Source organism: Salvelinus sp. IW2-2015, linkage group LG13 (genome assembly GCF_002910315.2).
Source record: "Salvelinus sp. IW2-2015 linkage group LG13, ASM291031v2, whole genome shotgun sequence".
NCBI lineage: Eukaryota > Metazoa > Chordata > Actinopteri > Salmoniformes > Salmonidae > Salvelinus > Salvelinus sp. IW2-2015.
The window spans coordinates 11,753,398-11,777,690 of NC_036853.1; the positions used below are offsets into that span (position 1 = coordinate 11,753,398).

The 24,293-nt window shown below is 43.9% G+C and overlaps 1 pseudogene; it reads right to left on the reverse strand.

Moving 5' to 3' along the window:
• Nucleotides 1-725: 725 nt before the first annotated feature.
• On the reverse strand, nt 726-23,802 carry LOC111972122 (transducin-like enhancer protein 4; annotated as a pseudogene).
• Between the last annotated feature and the right edge of the window lie 491 nt (nt 23,803-24,293).

Consider the following 24,293-nt stretch of genomic DNA (forward strand, 5'->3'; position numbering starts at 1 on the left):
GCTCCTGTCTGTTTAGTGTTTGTGGCACAGGGGCCCGCTGAGACTCAGATTGACTCCGCTCCTCATTAAACGCGGCCTTTGTGAGACAAAAGTAAAATAGATATTAGGGGAGTGAGACGGGGAGCGCTGCTATGAATATTTAATTGGGTGCAGGGCTGTGTGTGTGTATATCTCTGTGTTGTGGGTATATCTCTGGGGCAGAGCTCCAGCACTTCTCCAGCCCGGCTCACGGTGATAGCTCTCCCAAGCTCCTGACACCCCTGGCTGGGGAGCTGTGGCGCAGCGTTGGCATCATTAAGGGTTCCACTGTCTGACTAATGAATCGATTGTCTGGTATCAGTGCTCCTCGCTGCAGCTCCCAGAGTGGCGCGCTGCTCCTCTGGGGTTTCCCTTCTGCTGAGCTCTTAATCAGAAAACAGCACTAATTACCCTCCTTTTCTCCCTCTCCTCTTCCTTCTCTTGTTATCTCTAGCCCTCTCCCTCCATCTTACTCTCCCTCTTTCTACCCTGCCTCATCCTCAGGGCTATGGTGGTAGTGTACATGCTGGGATGAGCAGCTATCTGAGATGAGGGGGGTGTTATAGTAGGGTCCTTTGGGAGCCGGAGCTGGGGAGATTGCTACTGTACAAAAGAGCCATAGCTGCCCCCACCTGCCCTGCTGTAGTCCTGACGTAGGTAACCCCCCCCCCCCCCCCCCCACTTATTTCCGTTCTCAGTAGACCACCTCAACACGGTGCCTTCTTGTCTCCACGAACCAGCACTATGTACTTATCATCCGTGACACCTCACAACTCAGCACAGACGAGGACTCCTTGGACTGACAGAGAGGAGCGAGAAGAAGTAAGGAGAGCGGAGGGAAAGAGACAGAGAGAGGAAGAAAAGGAAAAATTGTTACAAATCAGTGAGTCATCCATGAACTCTGATGTGGACCAGAGGTGGACATGCCAAAGCCTGGTCATTATCAGTAGGTGTAATAACACTCAGCTCCACACAGCTACATGTCTTAAACAAGGGAGTGAAACTGAGTTTAAACAGAGAGAGACTGATAAGGCACTGCCATACTGTGTTGGATCTTGTCTAGCCATCTTGTCTCGAGGACCACAAGGAAATAAGTCCCAGACTTTATTGTTGTTATCCTCAATGATTTATTCATGTGCATGTATGGCTTTTCAAGTTTTATGTTTGCTTGTTTTTTTTAAATGGTCGAATGAATAAACTAAACTAAACAGAGTCACAGACAGTATGAGACAGAGAGGTTCAGTGAGAGACAGATGTGTGTTTACTCAGGAACACATATGTCTGGGAAGGAACACACTTCCACCAATTCTTCCACAGCGTTTGGTGAGGTCTGGGAAGGAACTCACTTCCACAGCGTTGGTGAGTCTGGAAGGAACTCACTTCCACAGCATTGGGTGAGTCTGGCAAGGAACTCACTTCCACAGCGTTGGTGAGGTCTGGGAAGGAACTCACTTCCACAGCGTTGGTGAGGCTCTGGGAAGGAAACTCACTTCCACAGCATTGGGTGAGGTCTGGGAAGGAACTCACTTCCACAGCGTTGGGTGAGGTCTGGGAAGGAACTCACTTCCACAGCGGTGGGTGAGTGACAGTGATTAGGAGAGATCTCCCTGTGGGTCCCACATGGCACCACACATCACTGCTCTACTCAGGAAGCTAATGTCTCACTCGCCTCATGCCTCTATAGCACCGTTTATACCTGGTTCTAACATGTGTCCTTTGTCCACATTCTGATTGTGCCCACATTTTTAGACAGGTGTAGATGATTAAAATATGCATTAAACTGATTGTGATCAGGTCTTCCTGACCACCTCCTGTAAGATATCCAGACACATTGTGTAGACAGATCTGGACAGTGAAACCATTTAAATCATCATTATCCCACCCTCTAAAATCATTGACATGTGGCACCATTGGCTTATGGCATCAATATGTGTCTTAAAATAAATAAATACATTATTTTCAAAGAAGATCTGCACAAAGGACGCATGTAAGTGTAACCGATGTAAAATGGCTAGCTAGTTAGCGGGGTGCGCGCTAATAGCGTTTCAATCGGTGACGTCACTCGCTCTGAGACCTTGAAGTAGTTGTTCCCCTTGCTCTGCAAGGGCCGTGGCTTTTGTGGAGCAATGGGTAACGATGCTTTGAGGGTGGCTGTTGTCAATGTGTGCAGAGGGTCCCTGGTTCAAGCCCAGGTAGGGGCGAGGAGAGGGACGGAAGCTATACTGTTACATAAGCAGCCTCACTGATTACCGCCTAGATGTATTAATTGAATCAAAATAGGGCACAAAATAACATGTTTTTGTTTGGACACAATCGGAATAGTAAATAATATATTATGGTCTTTCTGGTGTATTATCTCTACTTTTTAGAAAATTACCAAGTCATTACAAGGGTTTTAGATCATCCCAGTAATGGTAATTGCTACACAATACATGTTTTATAACGGACAATGGTGCCTGTAACTTTTATTCTTCTTCATCTGACCGGCAGAGTGATGTCTCCCGAGTGGCGCAGCGGTCTAAGGCACTGCATCTCTGTGCTAGAGGCATCACTACAGACCCTTGTTCGATTCCTGGCTGTATCACAACCGGCTGTGATTGGGAGTCCCATAGGGCAGTGCACAATTGGCCCAGCACCAGCATTGTCCAGGTTAGGCCTTCATTGTAAATAAGAATTTGTTCTCAACTGACTTGCCTAGTTAAATAAATGTTAAATAAACATTTCAAAAAGTCAACCCAGGTTCTTAAAGGAACAATCCACCCAAAACCACAAATTCCTATGATTACAGTGTTAAATATGTGAGAACAATATTTTTGTTGACAAATTATTCATTTTGTCGTTATAACAAGGTTGGTAGTAACGTGAAAATCTTGCAGATCAAGTCGACTACAAAATCCACAATGCAATGCGCTCTCTGGACTGGCTGGCTAGTTAGCTAGGCATCTACTAGTCAGCAAACGTAGCTATACACAATAATACCAACGTCAATATCAGCATACGAAGTAGCTAGCTACCTGTAAAATCACATAAAGAAACTGCAATTTACGAGTCTACAATCTCAACCATGTTCAACTTGCAGTTCCTCTCAGTCTACCTCAGAGCCCAGGGTGAAGACGTTGCTATGGTAACAACGGTCCTTTCACACAGACACACAAGGCGCATTGGGTGTAGGGTTGCCAGGTCTAGCTAAATTCTCCAGCGAATGACTACTCAAAACCCGATCAAAAGGCCTGAAAACTATGACCCTATTTTTTTTCGCAGCAAGAGACGAGTTGTCACATATATTTTTAGATACGTCATATTAGGTAGCTAGTGCTGTTAGTTTGTTGTTCTCACATCACTTGTCATGACGTGCGTAGCTCTACTCTCAGTCACGTGACTCAGCAGCCTGCTATACCGCTCTTCCAACACACAGGTTAGCGGTCAAAACACTTAAAAGACACACCCTATCCCCTCAGCTCTCAAATTAAGTGGACACTTCTGATGACGTCTGACGAGTATACACTTGCAGGGCGAGGGGCGAAGGAATACTCTACTAACAAAAAAGTTGTTAGAATTATAAGTGTATGTATGTCCCTTAAGGTCCTTGTGTAATGTGATATTGTACCCATAGCCCAATTGTCATTTGTATATTATTTATATATAATTGTGTTCCCACATGTACTTCCTGTATTGATTTATTGTTAATAAAAAAAATATGGGAAAAAAAGAGGGAGGAAGGAATGATTTTTAGAAATGGACGACCCATGGTCGGGAAATTCGTCACTCGTTCATCCCGCAATGATTGTGTTTTCAGGGTGAATGCTTTATAGGCACTACAGACAATTACGAGGGCATGTCTACTTATATTAAATATATAATTATTAATATACGCCTACAGTATGATAGCTAGCAAATTAATTAACTAACGTTAGCCTGCCTAGCTGGAACTTCTGAAGGAAAATGTTTTAATTCTACAATTTCCAAAAGATAAACATGCAATATGTTTTTGTTTGGTTACGAGACGTTTGTGCCTACATGTGCATTAGTAGAACAATTTCTAACTTATTTGCATTCGTTTTTACTTACACTTGTATGTTGACTTCTCCATTGATGTTGTTTTTAAATTTTTGCGGACTTTTCTTAGCAGATGTAAAATCTCGCAAATTGAATTATGGGGAGTTTCAGGCCCCAGAATGAACATAATTGTACACTCGCAAAGCCGACTAAAAACGAGGGCTGAGGGGCTTACGTTGCAAACTTCCCTTGCTTGGCTAATCATTTGGATCACCCTCCAAGATGGCCACGGGGATTCTCCCAAGGGCATAAGGCGAGGGTAAGTGTACGAGGGTGTGTCTTTTAAGTGTTTGGACTGCAGAGTGTGGCTGCATTCCAAACAACTTAAACGACACACCCTCTCCCCTCAGTCCTCAAATTAAGTGGACACTTCTGATGACGTACCATGACGTCTGACGAGTTTACACTTGCAGGGCAAGGGAGGAAGGAATTCATTTGAAATGGACCGCCTTTGTCCAGTAATTCATTACTCGTTCGGCCCGCAACGATTGTGTTTTCAGCCACCGGTAGCTTGTCTGTACTTTATATGCGCTACAGTCAATTATGATTGCATTTCATATCTTGGCTAGAAGAGCACGCATCCGCAGACATCGAATATTAGCCATCCTACTATATCAGGTAATCTAAAATTACAGTGTATAAGTGTGATGTCAGGGGGGACGTTATGTGCGCAAGTTAACGTTTCCAAAAGCTAACCAAACAAAAACATCATTACGTGTTTGAGACGTCATGTGCATTAGTAGCACAATTTCCAACTTATTTACATTTGTTTTTACTTACGCTTGTATGTTGACTTCTCCATATTAATGTTGGTTTTAAGTTTTGGTGGACTTTTCTTAGCGGATGTACAATCATCGTGAATTGAATTATGGGGCGTTTCAGGCCAGGAGTGAACATAATTGTACACTCGCAAAGCCGACTAAAAACGAGGGCTTAGGGGCTTACATTGCCAACTTCCCTTGCTTGGCTAATCATTTGGAACAACGACAAAGATGGCCACGGGGATTCCCCTAAGGGCATAAGGCGAGGGTAAGTGGAGGAGGGTGTGTCATTTATGAGTTTGAAACGCAGCCTGAGGGTGACTTCCAGAGAATGGGAAGGGGATCAATAAACCCATCAATTTTGGGGGACACACACTTGACTTGAATGATACAATTCATGTTCTACTTAAGAAATAAGGCCCGAGGAGGTGTGGTATATGACCAATATACCACGGCTAAGAGCTGTTCTTAGGCACGAAGCAACGCTATTCTAAACTGTTTACCAAAATAATTAGAGCAGCAAAAATAACTGGTTTTGTCATACCCGTGGTATACTTAAGTGATAATGCCCGAGAAGCCGGTGTTTGGAGGATATATAGTCACAGGTGTTGTTAACTTTAACTCCTACATGTACATATCACCTCGACTAACCTGTGCCCCCACACGTTGACTCTGTACCAGTACCCCCTGTATATAGCCTTGCTACTGTTATTTTACTGCTGCTCTTTAATATTTTTTATTTTTAAAAATGTACTTCTCTATTTTTTACTTAACACTTATTTTTCTTAACTGCATTGTTGGTTAAGGGCTTGTAAGTAAGCATTTCACCGTTAGGTCTACACCTGTTGTATTCGGCGCATGTGACAAGTAACATTTGATTTGATTTATGGGATTAAACTTCGCTCTGAAGCCGGCAGCGTTGCTGGCTCAGTCAAAGTGATTATCGGAGTGTCTAATTAGCCCCTACCTACACCCTCCATCATTTTCACTCCCCCAGTTTTGGGACACTTGTGCATAGGGCGGAGACGCACGGGAACGTGCAAATGGAGGGCCGAGGGGAAGGGGTTGATTTGGGATTCAGCGACACACACCTCTCTGGCCCTGCCCTCCACTCACTCAATCAGCAACAGCCTGCTTCACTGCCTAATAGTCAGCAGCAGCAGGTCGCACTGTCACAGTGAAAATAATAATAAAACATTTTTTAAATTATGAGAAATGTCATGGCTGATGCGGTGCAATTTAGAAGTAGCCCAAAAACCCACAATCAATACATTTTCACCCGTGACATTGTTTTCAAAGTAGCCCAACTGCTAGAAAACTATGGTCATGGCAACACTGATTGCATAATGGTACTTGATGGAAAAACTGAGATGAATAATTTGGTACACTGTTTAGATTGAGCACATCTAAGCGAGATATATACTTTGTCATGACGATATAAGCGGATGGAACTGTTCTAGACCAAGGTGATCTCAAACCTTTTGTGGCCGGGGACCCCTTTTGTGATCGCAAATTCATCAGGAACCCCTCATAATCAGAACACAACTCGAGTGCGTTCTGATAGCCTATAAGGAGTTTTACTATGACGTCTGAAATCCATGGCTGGACGAACCAGGTATCGGGCCCGGGGAGAGAACATTTGAAAAGCCTGCCTCTTGGCACTATTCAAGCTAATTTCCTGCAATTCTACACATTTTGTCATGGGGCAGAGATATTTGTTGTTGTTGCAGCTTTAAAGCGAATATCCTGCAATTCTACACATTTTGTCATGGGGCAGAGATTTGTTGTTGTTGCAGCTTTAAAGCGAATATCCTGCAATTCTACACATTTTACCATGAGGCAAAGATAAAACATTGCAGTTTTAAAGCTTAAATTACAGTGCATTTATGTTTAAAAAAATACATTGGGGGAATAGTATTGAGTTGAAAAGTGGATAATTAGGAGTACTGTGGATACACATATCCCTATGAGCCAGGCCCATGTTGCCCAGGGTTAAGAACATACATTGTAGATTAATAATATTACATTGTCTTGTATTATTTCACACTTTAAAAACATATTCCACAGATCTCTTGGCCAAAAGTAGTTTAATCTGTTAGTAATATTCATAAAAAAATGCAATGTATAATAAAAAAGTATATATTTTGATATCTGGCCGCGGACCCCCTGCGGTACCTCCGCGGACCCCACTTTGAGAGCCCCTGTTCTAGACAAGTATGCCCATACCATCTATTGGCTGATCTGGCGATCTGGAGTGCAGTTAATTGTTTTATATTTACATTTTAGTCATTTAGCAGACGCTCTTATCCAGAGCAACTAACAGTAGTGAGCGCATACATTTTTTTCAAGCGTTATGAAATGTAATATTGTCTTATCACCTATCTCCAGTGATTAGAACCTTATAGGTTTGACTTGTTCCTACACGATTTCCTGATTTCATAGACGGACCACTTAGAAGTTAAATCATGGTGAAAATAGTTATTTTACACACTCATAGAACATACACTATCCTCAAACTGACAGGAGTTTCATGTTTCACTTCTGGGGGTGGATTATCCTTTTAACCCTATGTGGTTCAGCTGTGCTCTCAGCATCACTAATCACAGCTTTCAAAACCACAGAAATACAGGGAGCTGACTCTCTGACTTTCTCTACAATAACTGAATAAACAATCCCTACTACTGTACCTCCATTCTGTCTCCACCAGGATCCGTCTCTGTCTACATCAGACCTATGATCCTGTCCCCAGATGGTTCCCTACTAGCCCTGCTCCTCTCTCAATCCATCCCTCCTTTAAACCTCTACCTCCTCCCACTTCTACCCATCCACTTCTCTCCCTCCACTCCCTCCTCTTTCAATCTCATCCTCCTTGCATCCCCTCTCTCCTCCACATGACAGGTTCATATCACCAGGGCTGTCAATCAGCAGGCCACTGGTGAGAGAGGCCATGTTGACTGACAGACTCACACTACATCGAGAGACGGGGAGGAGGGAGAGAGGATGGATCGGTACAAGGGATGAGGTAGTGTTGAGTGAGAGTAATTGGAGGGAGGAGAAAGGGGGGGTATGTACATGTGAGAGAGAGAGAGATGAATCAGGGGAGTAAAAGCGAGCAAGAGAAAGAAAGCGAGAGAGGAAGTAGCAGAATAATACCCTTTAGACAGAACGCCACTACAGTAACGTTTCGATAGCAACAACTGATAACCTTTAAGACAATTTAAAAAAGTGCAGCATCAGAAGCGTCTGTACTATTTCAGACAGTAGAATTCTGCTCCGGCATAGAATGTTCTGTATCGTTTCCCTGACGACAATAAACGTTCCTGATTGCTGTGTTGTTTTTATGCTGTTTTTTTATGGTGGGGAGCTAGATGTGTTTTCTTTCTACTAAATGTCTGGGTAAGTCACAGTATTTAATGAACTTTAACATTTTTTTTAGGAGAGTGGTCTGCGCACAGGCAGCAGGCAGGCAGGTTACGAGCAGGCATCTCAAGATTATTATTTACAGTTCGCCTAATGATTGATGTTAGTCCCACTTCAGAAGTGGCATTCCTTTATAGACAAGTAAAATGCCCGTTTTAGTGGCGCTTCGAATTTCCAGAGAAGGTTCCGTGTCAGCATTTCAAAAGCTGTAGTATATGTACCCTTACAGACAAACAAACATGCCGTAGCCGAGGTGCTTTCAAGGTGCCACATTCCATATGTCTGAAAAGGGTATCATAGTGTGAGAGAGACACAGAGAAAGAGAGAGACACACACAGAGAGATAGAGAGGGATGCAAGGGAGATTGTGAGACGTCATGTAGAGGGAACTGAGGGGCATTTGGATAATAAAGATAGCCTCTGTGCTCATCAGAGCTCTAAGGAGACACCAGCCAAGGCTGCAGATTCCTTCCTCCCTGCACTAGACTAGCAAACAGCAATGACAGCCATACTGCCTCCCTCCCACACACAACACAATATCTCCCTTTTAAACGGTCTTCCTGTAGCTCATCATCACACTCATACATACCCAGCACAGATAAAGCCTAAAGTGTGTGTGTGTGATGTAGTCTGTTCTCTGTCTGATGAAGCCCAGAAAGTCACCTTGAATCATATCTGTGATAAACTTGTCTTTCAACCTCTGTCCCACAGTTAGAAGCTAACTTCCTGCAATTCTACACATTTAATTTTGCCAGAGAGAAAATGTGCAGTTTTAGAGCTAATCTCATGCTATTCTATACCTTTTGCCATGGGGCAGAGAGTGAATGTTGCTGTTCTATAGCTAATGTAATGCTATTCTACACATTTTGCCATGCGGCTGAGAGAAAATGTTGCAGTTTTATAGCTAATTTCCTGAAATTCTACACATTTTGCCATGGGGCTGATGGAAAAACAGGGGGGGTTGTGCTATGCCAGTGCTCTCACACACACTGATGGGAACAGGAGAATATTAGAAGATTGGGCTATGGATTGGTGTTGGTCGTGGGATAGGGAAAATAAATTGTGTTGGGGTGGGATAGGGTTAGTGTTGGGTTCACTGACGGTACAATACCATATGAGTATTAACCAGAGGGCTATCCTGCCTCTCTCTCTCACCTGGAAAATACTGGCTCCATATGGCGTCCTCCATGCATTCAGCAGATTGTCCTTCCCTGTGCTCACAAACCACTTGCCTGAAACACACACACGTTATACTTCAGAGTTAGCTGATGTATCCAACCACTATACATCTCATTAGCATAATTATGTAAGTTAGGAGAGTGTATGTGAGTGTCAGTCAGAGTTCTGCGCTTGTACGTACCACAGGAGGCAAACTTGAGGGAGAGCACACAGCTCTCGTGGAGATGCAGCTGGTACTTGTCTGGTTTGGAGACATGCAGCACTTCTACATTACTGCTCTCCATGCCCACTGCCAGCCACTCTCCTGTAGGACAGTAGCCCAGAGAAAAGATCTGGAGGGAGAAAAAGCTCATTACACGACTGAACGGTGCTCATCTGACAAAGATTATCATCTGCATCATCATGGAGATATGATACAACAGAGAGGAGCAGAGCGACTGATCTGAAATAGAGGCTGATAGCTACACTATCATATTAAGGTGAAGTCTTCTCAGAAAGACAGTCCTGAGTTAGTCATAGCTAGCGTTAGCCAGTCTCACGTCTCAGGTGTTTCATCAGTACCTGTGAGGTGAAGTCGTGCTGCTGCAGCTGTCGTCCCTCTCTCAGGTCCCAGCAGCGTACTGTGTTGTCCAGCCCTCCCGTCCACAGTTTGGTCCCATCGTTGGAGATGTCAATACAGCTGGCCCCGTCAGTGTGGCCCTGGAACTGCCTGGGGAGCAGAGATACAATCAACATCAACCCAGAGCCATTCAGATGTGATCCATAGTCATCTAGCCCACTGCCCTGCTCTCCTCCTCCTCTACCCTCCTCTCTTCTGCTGCCCTGGCTGTGCAGGTCCCAGACCCTGATGCCCCCCCCCCCACCTCTCTACCCCTCCTAACCTTCTATTTATCCCCCTCTCCTCCTTACCCCCTTCTCCTCTCCTCTCCTTACCTAACCAGGGTCTGGTTGTGCAGGTCCCAGACTACGATGTTTCCGTCGCTGCAGCAGGAGAAGCAGACCTTGTTGTCGGGGGAAATGGCCAGAGCGTAGCAGGCCGGGGCAGAAGACGTCAACTCCGCCTTGATGCGGGGAGTGGGTGTGGCCAAGTCCCAGATTGACAGTGTGCTAGCCTCACCTCCAACGATGAGTGTCCGCCCATCAGGCAGAATCTTACATGAGCGGATGTAGTTATCCCTGTTCTGATTGGTGGAAAGAGAGAACATATGTATTGGACAGCTAAAACAATCAATGTGATTGGTTAAGCCTTTTAAAGTTTGTGTCCACTCACCAGACAGTCGAGCTGGGCCATGGCACTCTTGCTGCCAGGCTGGCTGATGTCCCACACCTTGACACACCCCTTGCCGCCGGTGTAGACGTGGCGTGTGGAGGTGCTGATGGTGACGGCACACACCACCTCTCCATGGTTCAGAGTGTGGATCTGCCGGGCATGCCGAGGGATGCCCGGGCCCATCAGGGCGTCCGGAGGGAAAGGCACCGGCTGCATCTGTCCATCCGCACTTACATGGAAAGAGTAGGCACTGGTGAGAGAGGAGGAAAACAGAGGGAGGGAAGTAGGAGAAAATGGAACGAGTGCCATCCACTGAAATAGAAATCTGTATATTATTACAAACAGTCATGCAAAAGCATTGAAGACTGTCAACACTGCAATGGGAATGGCAATTGAGAAATATTCACCCAAACCCTGCTAATTGTTTTTACACAATAGCCGTTGGCAGAATGCAAAAGGAAAGATTGTATTACAGGGGCCAGAGTAAGAGTGCTATTTCCAATACCAAATCAGTTAGGGCCGGGACAATACCAGTATTGAGAACGTTAGTATCGTGGGCAAGGAAACAAAACACAACGCGTATTGAACTTCTTTAGGAAACAGACCTAATGATGGAAACAAACATCAATATGTTGTCATCCAAAGTCCCATTTATTTATTTTCCAAGCTATAACACACAATATTTTACATAGAGCAGGTTTTTAAAGGACCAAAGAGTTTGGTATGCTTCATATTTTCATTTTTGACATGAAAACAAAATATTGCGATACTGGTATCATCCTGGCCCTACAATCAATAGCATAGCGACGCCAAGGTTGTTGTGTAATTTTATATCTAAATTGGGAGAGCTTGCTGCTTGCCCCAGCTAAAACAACAACAACGACAGTTCTCTATGTTTGGATGGAGGAGAGGAGCGACATACGGTTTTCCCCCAGAGGATCCACCAGGCAGTGAGGAGGACAGCCCTGGGGCCCTGAGGTGGGACCGAGACTCATATGCCACCTGGAGAGCCTAGGAGAAGGACCAAGACATGAGGAGGATTACTAAAAGAATCATCCGGTGTTGTAACAGTTCAATCTCAGTAAATCACAATCTTATCAAATTCAGTGAAATCTTGACAATTCATCCAACATAGGCTTTCAAACCAGTTACTACCACAGAAAACATTGTCAAAACAGAATAAGGCTGTAAGTTTTGTTTTAAACCAGTGATGCATATCTTACATGCTTCAGGGCCACAGTGTTTAGACTTTATTTGTTTCCTTATAATTAGTAATTGATTCACACCTGCGCTACCAGGTGGGTGCACTAACTGGCCAATTTGGGACATAATTGATCAATTAAGTGCCAGGAAGAGACAAAGACGATAGACAATGCAGCCCTTGAGGTCTGGAATTGTGGACACCTGCTTTAAACAGAGAGATGAGTGAGGTGTGCTAAAGAACTCACCAAGGGGCTGCGGGTGTAGACGCTGGCGGCAGCGCTGATCTGGGGCGAGAAGCCCCCGGGACTGGCTAGCTCCCCATTGATGCCTGCGTGGGACACCCCCCCAAATTGAGCAGGGTACAAACTGGGGGGCACAGACAGAGGACTGCGGAGAGCTAGGGGGAGCGGGATGAAGAGAGGGTGGATGAGAACATTTTATGTCACTGAGGACCAGAGAGGTCAGACAGGTGGGGTCTACGGAGAGTTGTGTTGGTGATATCTTATACTATAACATGTCTTTATTGCTTTTGGCTGGTCACCGGTACCACAGGAGCACATTATCACAGTAGGGAGTAGGGGTGAGTTATAATGGTATTATGAGCAGATTAAAAGTATAATTATGGTATTACATGGCTATATGATCACAATAGATTAATAGGATGGTATAGCAGGGGCATAATAACAGGGGCACAGACAGAAGGTATGAAAGACAGACAGGTGTGTGACTCACCCAGGGGGTCAGCGGAGGAGGCAACCCTGCTGACCAGGCGGAGGCAGGACGTACTGGGGCCGGCGGGGCCGGGGGTAAGAGCCTCATGGTGAGACGGGGACGGGGTGCCCGACTTAGACAACGAAGACCCAGACTTCTCCACCTAAAGAGAGGTAATGAGATACAGTCATGATACATCGTCATACAGATAAGTAAGTGATAGTACTTTAATTTGTTGATGTTGGGCACCATGTTAATGCTTGACAATGAATGTATAATACCTGTGCTGGGTCCTTGGCCTTGCCCGGTGTGGGGCTGCATGGTAGGGGGGAGGACGGGACCTCGCCCGGGCTCCTGGGGGACCCTGGTAACTCCTTCCTCAGGGTGGGGGCCCGGTCCAGACCGTTCCCGTGGGGGGAGTGAGGGGGGCTGCCCGCGGGAGACGTGGGTTCCTGTGTACATAGACAGATAAGGGACTCCAGGTCACCCCAAAACTACCCAAGACCGTAGCTTCACATTAGCTGTCAAAAATCTCTAAAGCTGTAAGATTATAGACATTATAGATTACTATAGTGTCCGTATGGATTTAAGCACAAGTGTGTATGAGGCCTGTATGGTACTGTAAGTCAAACCCAGCAGACTGTCTACCTCTCTGCCACAGCCACCCCGATAAAAACATTCCCATCTTCTCCCAGTGTGCTGCAGTCAGCACATCTCCTGTAGCTGTGTCTGAGCAGAACACACATCCACAGACTGTACCACAACAATCACCAGAGACATCCCCTCTCACACACCCATTAAGAACATCTGTTGGGCCTCCCGGGTGGCGCAGTGGTCTAGGGCACTGCATCGCAGCGCTAGCTGCGCCACCAGAGACTCTGGGTTCGCGCCCAGGCTTGGTCGCAGCCGGCCGCGACCGGGAGGTCCGTGGGGCGACGCACATTGGCCTAGCGTCGTCCGGGTTAGGGAGGGTTTGGCCGGTAGGGATATCCTTGTCTCATCGCGCACCAGCGACTCCTGTGGCGGGCCGGCGCAGTGCGCGCTAACCAAGGGAGCCGGGTGCACAGTGTTTCCTCCGACACATTGGTGCGGCTGGCTTCCGGGTTGGAGGCGCGCTGTATTAAGAAGCCGCACGGCTTGGTTGGGTTGTGTTTCGGAGGACACATGGCTTTCGACCTTCGTCTCTCCCGAGCCCGTACAGGAGTTGTAGTGATGAGACAAGATAGTAATTACTAGCGATTGGACACCACGAAAATTGGGGAGAAAAGGGGGTAAACATTTTTTTTAAATTAAAAAAGAACATCTGTCAAATTCTCAAATTGTTCTGTATGCAAAAATCACACGAGACTTTCCCGCTTTTGTGCATTGTGCTGCGCAGTACCAAATGCAGAAAGCTTGGATAAAACATATATTTTGGTACACTGCATTACGTATTTAAACAATTTAAAATATTCTGAGGGCATAAATAAAGGAAACACACTGCAGCTATCTGATGAGAGGAGGGGTGTCTGTGTGTGTTCCAGAGCTGTGTTCAACAGGGAGACTTTACTCACTAGGAAAGGAGAGAACAGCAGATCCTCATAATTCAGAGTGATTGGTGTCCTCATTATGAAATTATCAATTTTACCCTGTACATTTAAAAATGATCATATACACTGATTGTTTAAAGCAAAACTACCAACACTATTGCTGATGGTGAACCTGAACAATCAATTATATTGTAAGACTTAGCAGGTAGGCTATAGCCAGATGACAGTTGTCTCCGGTAGCTTACTTTTATTCCGGTACATTTTTAGCAGCGCATAGATGTCAATAACCTAGCAAATTACATAGTTTGTCACTCAACTAATAAAACCTAACAACACGCAAGCCATTTTAGTATTTGAATATTGAAGGTGGCACACAGATTTGCAAGATCAGGAACAGGCAGCCTACTTCACGTTTGTCAGCGCGCGAAGCTGGGCACAGTACACAGTTTGACTAGGCTACTGATACTGCCTGGGGTTGTACAGCATACAAACTGATCAACGACTCAACACTTTCACACTGAAGGAGAGAGGATGCATCAGTTGTCACAAAAGATTAGGTATTTTTGGGAAAGATAGAAAAAAAAAAAAAAAAATGGTGACAAAATGTTTATTTGATAATTTTTTTCTTTGGGGAGGGCTACAGGTACACTACACAAACTCATACAATCTCATACTCTGTTCGCATTTTCCTGTTGGCTAATGCTCAAAAAGAAAAAAACATCCAAAAAAAGTACAGAAATATAAAGTTTTGATCATATTACAGAATCAAAAAGTAACAATAAACCCTGTTTGCAAAGGAAAATAAAAACAAAAGTGAGTCTCCACGCCCAACATCTCGCTGTGGATAATTCTAATGATAGAACTTCTAGTAGTAACTGTATCCACTGGTGAATTGAGAGAGAGTGAGGTGATTGCCATCTAATAGCCAACATCTGTTTTGCAGCAGTGCTGCCTGCCAGCAGTAATTGTCTCTGATTAATTAGGAGATTCAAGAAACTATCATCGTTAAGTAACACAGTACAGTGCATTCGGAAAGTATTCAGACCCCATCCCCTTTTCCACATTTTGTTACGTTACAGCCTTCTTCTGAAAGAGATTAAATTCATTGTTTTCCTCATTAATCTACACACAATACCCCATAATGACAAAGCAAAAACAGCTTTTTAGAAATGTTTGCAAATGTATAAAAAAAAGAAATACCTTATTTACACAAGTATTCAGACCCTTTGCTATGAGACTCAATTGAGCCCAGGTGCATCCTGTTTCCATTGATCATCCTTGAGATGTTTCTACAACTTGATTGGAGTCCACCTGTGGTAAATTCAATTGATTGGACATGATTTAGAAAGGCTCACACCTGTCTATATAAGGTCCCACAGTTGACAGTGCATGTCAGAGCAAAAACCAAGCAATGAGGTCAAAGGAATTGTCCGTAGAGCTCCGAGACAGGATTGTGTCGAGGTAAAGATCTGGGGAAGGGTACCAAAACATTTCTGCAGCCTTGAAGGTTCCCAAGAACACAGTGGCCTCCATCATTCTTAAATGGAAGAAGTTTGGAACCACCAAAACTCTTTCTAGAGCTGGCTGTCTGGCCAAACTGAGCAATCGGGGGAGAAGGGACTTGGTCAGGGAAGTGACCAAGAAGCCGATGGTCACTCTGACAGAGCTCCAGAGTTCCTCTGTGGAGATGGGATAACCTTCCAGAAGGACAACCTTCTCTGCAGCACTCCACCAATCAGGCCTTTATGGTAGAGTGGCCAGATGGAAACCACTCCTCAGTAAAAGGCACATGACAGCCCGCTTGGAGTTTGCCAAAAGGCACCTAAACACTCTCAGACCATGAGAAACAAGATTCTCTGGTCTGATGAAACCAAGATTGAACTCTTTGGCCTGAATGACAAGCGTCACGTCTGGAGGAAACCTGGCACCATCCCTACGTTAAAGCATGGTGGTGGCAGCATCATGCTGTGGGGATGTTTTTCAGCGGCAGAGAATGGGACACTAGTCAGATGAACGGAGCAAAGTACAGAGAGATCCTTGATGAAAACCTGCTCCAGAGCGCTCAGGACCTCAAACTGGGGTGAAGGTTCACCTTTCAACAGGACAACGACCCTAAGCACACAGCCAAGACAATACAGGAGTGACTTTGGGACAAGTCTGCCAAATGTGCTTTTTTCTTTGTCATTATGGGGTATTCTGTGTAGACTGATAGAGAAATAACAATTTAATCAATTTTAGAATAAGGCTGTAACGTAACAAAATGTGGAAAAAATTAAGGGGTCTGAATACTTTCCAAATGCACTGTACATGCAAAGCATTGAATATTTACATTCATGTACTTTGAAAGGAATTTTGTAACTTTGTCCCAGAAGCATTTAACTGCAGTGCCTACCTGATTTAGGGGACACAGTGAACAGTTGGGAGTTGGGGCCAATTTCTTCGTAAAATGTTTCCTTGGTGTTAAATACAGTCTGTGAACAAACTTAAAGTTTATAAATTGATGGTTCAGATTACTGGATGCCATGGTCACGTTTCCATATTCTGTTCCAATAAAGGGTTGTTCAGATTCACTTAGATCTAAACCATACTTTTTAATGGCTAGCTCAGAATATGAAAAGTTGTTTATAGACATTAGTCCTTTTGGGAGCCCAGATAAATTATTTATATTTCACATAATTGGATGGTTCGGTATTTGGGTTTCCCAAGGGACTCCATAGGACAGCATTGCTGACCTAAGTTGTAAATATAGAAAAAAGAAGTTGCCTGTTAATGTTTGTGTATTTCAATCTTGGAATGTTTTCAAACCATTACTATCCATGATATCGACAAGGGTACGGATTACACATTTGAACCATAGGGTGGATGCAAAAGGCCGCCCTCCAGATCGCAAGGTATTATTGTGAAATATTGGAGTATGAGCATGCCATTTTGATTTCAAGTTACATTGTTTTAAAATGTTGCGCAAAATAGAGATTGTGTGAGCAATAGTAGGACCAAAGCGTAGTTTACATTGTTTAAACAGACGGATTTTGATGAGGATTTTTGTTTTCTGTTAATTTGATTTCCGCGGAGCCACGGAAATTGTAGGAGAAGGGTTAAGAGGTATATCAGTGAAGACCACCTCTTCCAAGGCAATAGAAGATACCATTTTTCTCTCTATACTCAGTCAGGGAGCAGAAGAATAATGTCTAAACCAATTTAGGATGGGGCAAAATGCTAGTGCCTGGAAATACAATTTCAAGTTTGGTACAGATAGTCCTCCTACTTCTTTCCATCTTAATTTTATCTGGGATCACTTACATTGCCTTATTCATTTTTAAATCACACTATGGATTTTATCCCAAAAGCCAGAAGTGGGAGACATGGGAAGAATATAATTACAAAAATCCAGCCATGGCCATTTTTCATTTTGACACTACATATTCTGCTGGTTAAAGCAACAGGGATGTTAGTCCATCTACTGAGGTCGGATTGAATTGATTTGAACATTCTGTTAAAGTTTCTAGAAACGGTTTTATATAAGGAAGAAAATCTATTACACCCAAATATTTAAAATGGGACATTATTGGGATTCCAAAAGCAGAGATGGAGTCCTCCATCTGGGTCTTGAGAGGAAGTAAGGCTGATTTGGTTCGATTAATTTAATAACTTGAGATGAAGCTGAATTTATCGATTATCTTCAATGCATTTGGGAGTGATTGAGATACAATGTCTAGATATAGTAAAATATTGTCCACGTATAATGAGATGAAGTGATCAGGGAAATTGGTATTATTTCCTTCAATGACAAATTGCCTGGGCCAGGGGTTCCATGGATAATACAAATAACAAAGGAGAAATCAGATCACCTTGTCTGTTGCTTATTGTGATTCTGAATGATCAGAGCAGATATTGCCTATAATATCCACGGCTGAGGGATTGGCATATTTAGTGTTTTAATCATATTAATGAAATTGGAGGCCAATTCCCATATGTTCGAAGACAGACCAGAGATATGACCATTCTAGTCTATCAAAAGCTTTTTCTGCAACAGGAGATAAAACAGCCCAAGGCGCTGTTGTTTCTGATGAAGCATTTAAGATATGTAATAGTCGACGGAAGTTATCCGAGAATAAACGTTTTTTAACAAACCCACTTTGGGTAAGGAAGTCTCAAGACGGGACGACAACATTTTGGAAAACGGTTTGATATCTGTGTTTATCAAGATAGGGAGCGATAGTGAGAACACTGGGAACACTCCTTACCTTTAAAAAAAAACTAGCTAAATTAGTGGTGTATTCACATCTCCCAAATGAACCTTTGTGAACGGCTGTGTTAATCATTTCAAGCAATAGTGGACCAAATTGATTCCCACATTTTAAATAGACCTTAAGGGGGAATCCCATACAGGCGATTTTCCTTTATTCATTCTACCCAATGCCCTTTTGAGTTCATTGAGAGAGATTTGGGTCCCAGCGAGGCGGCTTCCTCTGTTGAGAGAAGAGGAGTTCTTAATTATTTTAGAAAGGCCTTAGTCTGACATTGTGTGGATTTACAATCAGAGGTGTACAGTTCTTTATAGAAGTGGGATAATCTTTGATTAATTTGGGTTCTGATAGTAATTCCCCTGTTTCAGATTCAATAGTTGCTATATCAGCTAATTGATCATTACTGCATAGCTTGTTGGCCAGTAAATGACTGGGAAGATTACAATGGAAGTAATGGTTGAGTCGAACTCGATGGATGGCAAATTCTGCTCTCGGTCATATCAATAAATTAAGTTCTGTCTTGACTTTGGAAAGAGTAATAGCTACCTGGTCTGAAAATAGTATTTGTTGTGAATGCTCTAAAGTAGTTAACAACATTTCCAATTCTGATATCTTCTTGAATTGTAATTTATTCAACCCAGATGCAAATACAGTTGCCTTGTTTTTTATAAAACATTTGGTAGCATCCCATAGAATCCAGGAATCATCGGTTGAATTTTTATTGATCAATATGAATTAGTTTAGCTTTAATTTCAAATTGATCACAGAATGTAGGATTCTGTAGTAATGAAATGCTGAATCACCATCTTGTGGCTCTTTTATGAGATTTATGAGATAATATAAAATCGATTCGGGGGAATGTTTTAATTCCTGTTTGAGTAGACTTGTGTACTCATTTGCTTATGGATTATGTGCTCGCCAGGCATCAATGAGGTTGTAATCAGAAAGCATATACCGTTGAAGTCGGAACTTTACAAACACCTTAGCCAAATACATTTAAACTCAATTTTCTGACATTAATTCCTGAAATGTAATCCTAGTAAAAATTGCCTGTCTTAGGTCAGTTAGGATCACCACTTTATTTTAAGAATGTGAAATGGCAGAATAATAGCAGAGAGAATGATTTATTTCAGCTTTTACTTCTTTCATCACATTCCCAGTGGGTCAGAAGTTTACATACACTCAATTAGTATTTGGTAGCATAGCATTTAAATTGTTTAACTTGGGTCAAACGTTTCAGGTAGTCTGAAAATAGCTTCCCACAATCAGTTGGGGGAATTTTGGCCCATTTCTCCTGACAGAGCTGGAGTGACCGAGTCAGGTTTGTAGTCCTCCTTGCTCGCACACACTTCAGTTCTGCCCACAAATGTTCTATAGGACTGAGGTCAGGGCTTTGTGATGGCCACTGCAATACCTTGACTTTGTTGTCCTTAAGCCATTTTGGACTTTGGAAGTACGCTTGGGGTCATTGACCTATTTGCGACCAAGCTTTAACTTCCTGACTGATGTCTTGAGATGTTGCTTCAATATATCCACATAATTTTCCATCCTCATGATGCCATCTATTTTGTGAAGTGCACCAGCCCCTCCTGCAGCAAAGCACCCCCACAATATGATGCTGCCACCCCGTGCTTCACGGTTGGGATGATGTTCTTCGGCTTGCAAGCATCCCCCTTTTTCCTCCAAACATAACTATGGTCATTATGGCCAAATAGTTCTATTTTTGTTTCATCAGACCAGAGGACATTTCTCCTAAAAGTACGATCTTTGTCCCCATGTGCAGTTGCAAACCGTAGTCTGGCTTTTTTATGGCGGTTTTGGAGCAGTGGCTTCTTCCTTGCTGAGCGGCCTTTCAGGTTATGTCGATATAGGACTCGTTTTACTGTGGATATAGACTCTTTTGTACCTGTTTTCTCCAGCATCTTCACAAGGTCCTTTGCTGTTGTTCTGGGAATGATTTGCACTTTTCGCACCAAAGTACGTTCATCTCCAGGAGACAGAACGTGTCTCCTTCCTGAGCGGTATGATGGCTGCGTTGTCCCATGGTGTTTATACTTGTGTACTATTGTTTGTACAGATGAACGTGGTACCTTCAGGCGTTTGGAAATTGCCCCCAAAGATGAACCAGACTTTTGGAGGTCTACAATTTTTTTTCTGAGGTCTTGGCTGATTTCTTTTGATTTTCCAATGATGTCAAGCAAAGAGGCACTGCGTTTGAAGGTAGGCCTTAAAATAGATTCACAGGTACACCTCCAATTGACTCAAATTATGTAAATTAGCCTATCAGAAGCTTCTAAAGCCATGACATCATTTTCTGGAATTTTCCAAGCTGTTTAAAGGCACAGTCAACTTAGTGTATGTAAACTTCTGACCCACTGGAATTGTGATACAGTGAATTATAAATGAAATAATCTGTCTGTAAACAATAGTTGGAAAAATTACTTGTGTCATGCACAAAGTAGATGTCCTAACCGAGTTGCTAAAACTATAGTTTGTTTAACAAGAAATTTGTGGAGTGGTTGAAAAAAGAGTTTTAATGACTCCAACCTAAGTGCATGTACACTTCCGACTTCAACTGTATGTTGGAGAGCCTTGGTGTGTGGACAGTAGTTTATCTTATTAGATTTGTCCCGCATGTCCAAAATGGCATTCATGTCTGTCAGATGGAATTGAGTTTATTCTAACAATATGGTGTTCAGAAAATCAAAAAATGTAGGGATCATATGAATTTGGAGCGTACACATTAATAAAGGCAATTTTCCGTAAGAATGTAATATGAGCAAAACATTTTAGTGAACTGGCAATTCGTAACATTTGAATCGATTTTCTGACCGATGCATACTACATTTAGATGGGTTTGGGGTCTGCGGACCGATGATGCACTTGTATCTTTTATAGATTGTTTTTTTTACTCCTTTTTCTCCCCAATTTCGTGATATCCAATTGGTAGTTACAGTCTTGTCTCATCGCTGCAACTCCCATACGGACTCGGGAGAGGTGAAGGTTGAGAGCCGTTTGTCCTCACAACCCATCCAAGCAGCACTGCTTCTTGACACAATGCCCGCTTAACCCAGAAGCCAGTCACACCAATGTGTCAGAGGAAACACCGTACACCTGGTGACCATGTCAGCGTGCATGCGCCTGACCCGCCACAGGAGTCGCTAGAGCACGATGGGACAAGGACATCCCTGCTGGCCAAACCCTCCCCTAACCCGAACGACGCTGGGCCAATTGTGTGCCGCCCCATGGGTCTCCCGGTCGCGGCCGGCTGTGACAGAGCCTGGACTCGAACCAGGATCTGTAGTGGCACAGCTAGCACTGCGATGCAGTGCCTTAGACCACTGCGCCACTCGGGAGGCCTGATGCACTTGTATCTTAAACATTTGAATCGGGGACCCATCCGTATTGGTGAATTGTTACATTCCTAATATCACTCATTGTTTGTTTTCCTCTAGCAGTTACATGGGGTCAGATGACGTTGCATGTAGTAGGTGCTGATCTAAGGCCAGTTTAGTCTTTTCCCTCTGACGGGTTTGGTTAGAATTGGGAGAGGGTAAGCTCATCCAAGATCTGTGTCTACGTATGACTTGGTTATTCTTACTTCATTAGAGACATCAACCACCAGGTTATCCTCACTCTTGTCCCCATCACTGTCCTAAGAGACACAGAGGAGAGAATGTCAGGTACACACTCTCTCTCACGTAAACAACATTGCCCACCCTTCACGCCTTCCCTCTGTCAGCCGTACACACAGACTAACACACACACTACACACACCCAGGCTTGCACATATACACAGATATGCCCACCCCTCCCTCCCTTTCTCTGTCTGTTTGGCCATATTACTACTTTATTCCTCTCTCTCCCTTCCTCTCTTCTTCTCCCCCTCGCTCTCTGGGAATAGCGGTGACAGCGATGGCACTTAATCACCATGGCAACAGTGCGTTGATGTGATCGTGGCCTGATATTCCTATTGACATCACGGTGGAGTGGCATCACCCCCTAATTATATTGAGCCAGATCAGAGCCATGTTGGAGAGGAGAGGAGACTATTCAACATCCTGCACGTAGACCGACCGGAGCTAGGAGAAAAACATCCTGGACGTAGACAGACCGGAGCTAGGAGAAAAACATCCTGGACGTAGACAGACCGGAGCTAGGGAAAAACATTCCTGGACGTGGCGGAGCTAGACAGGGACCGGAATTAAGGAGAAAAACATTCTGGACGTAGACAAACGGAGCTTAGAAAAAAACACCTGGACGTAGACAGACAGGAGCTAGGAGAAAAACATCCTGGACGTAGCAAACCGGAGCTAGAGAGAAAAACATCCTGGACGTAGACAGACAGAGCTAGGAGAAAAACATCCTGGACGTAGACAAAACCGGAGCTAGGAGAAAAACATCCTGGACGTAGACAGACAGGAGCTAGAGAAAAACATTCTGGACGTAGACAAAACCGGAGCTAGGAGAAAAACATCCTGGACGTAGACAGACAGGAGCTAGAGGAGAAAAACATCCTGGACGTAGACAAACCGGAGCTAGGAGAAAACATCCTGGACGGTAAAACAACCGGAGCTAGGAGAAAAACATCCTGGACGTAGACAAACCGGAGCTAGGAGAAAAACATCCTGGACGTAGACAAACCGGAGCTAGGAGAAAAACATCCGGACGTAGACAGACAGGAGCTAGGAGAAAAACAAACCATTACATCATGTAGTACAGAGAGGGAATGATCAACAGAGCTCCCTGTCCAGCCTGTTTTTAAAAACACAACATCTCCCTTCACGAGAGGCTACACTGATGTGATATTTAAGCAGTTCTCATAGAGGAGCTATGTCAATCAGAATACTCACTCCACAGAAAGAGAGATCATGTTCACTAGGGTCATCTATTTGGCCATTGCATGTCTTACCCTTCCAAGCTAAACACATATTTGACTAGCAGAATGACTGTGACCCCTGGTTGACCTGTGATGTCAGAGACTTGGGGCTGATCCAGCGTTAATACTGCAGTGCAGGTTTAATTGATGGCATACGTACGTAGTGAGGTGGAGGGGCTCCTTATCATCACAGCGCGCTCCTCTTAGCGTCGCCCCCTCCCTGGAGGAGGAGTACCCCCCCGACGGGCCCTGGCGCTCCTCCACCTTGCTGCGCTGTCTGTCGACGACACAAGACTTACTCTGCACACACACACACCACACACACACACACACACACACACACACACACACACACACACACACACACACACACACACCACACCACACACACACACACATCGCATAAAAAAGAGCAGACACACAACAGGTAGGTCATACAGAAAATGCAATTAAACAACACATTAAAAGTGTATTAACTTTCTCCCTGACACGGAAAAGCTCATATGACTCTCAAATATGACTCTGATCATTTTTTCAAGAAGCCAATTTTCTGGGTATTTATACTAGAAAGAGCATGGTGTGATCACCATAACAGAGGCATAAAACATCAAAGTGGAGTATTATTTCTGGGGTCTATGTGGGCTAACTATATTCTCTTTCATCGGTTGACTCCTATGGAACGTTCTGTTCTTTTGAACTGTGGAGGACACAGACAGGAAGCTGGTTGGACGGACGAGACCAGAACACACAAAGAACCACAGTTTTCTCAACAAACTCCCAGTCTTCTCCTCCATCTGTCCCTCCCTCTTCTCTCCCGCTCTTTCCCTTGCTTTTTCTTTCTTCCTCTCCATAAAAAAAAAAAAAGTCACATAAGCACAACTTAACAAATAGCAATTGATATGCATCTCTCCTTCCTCCCTCCCTTCCGCCATCCATATTTTGGAGGACGTTATCACAGACACGACCTATTTAAGATCAGTACATTAGTATAAGGGCGTTAATTCTCTAGAGTAAGACGTTG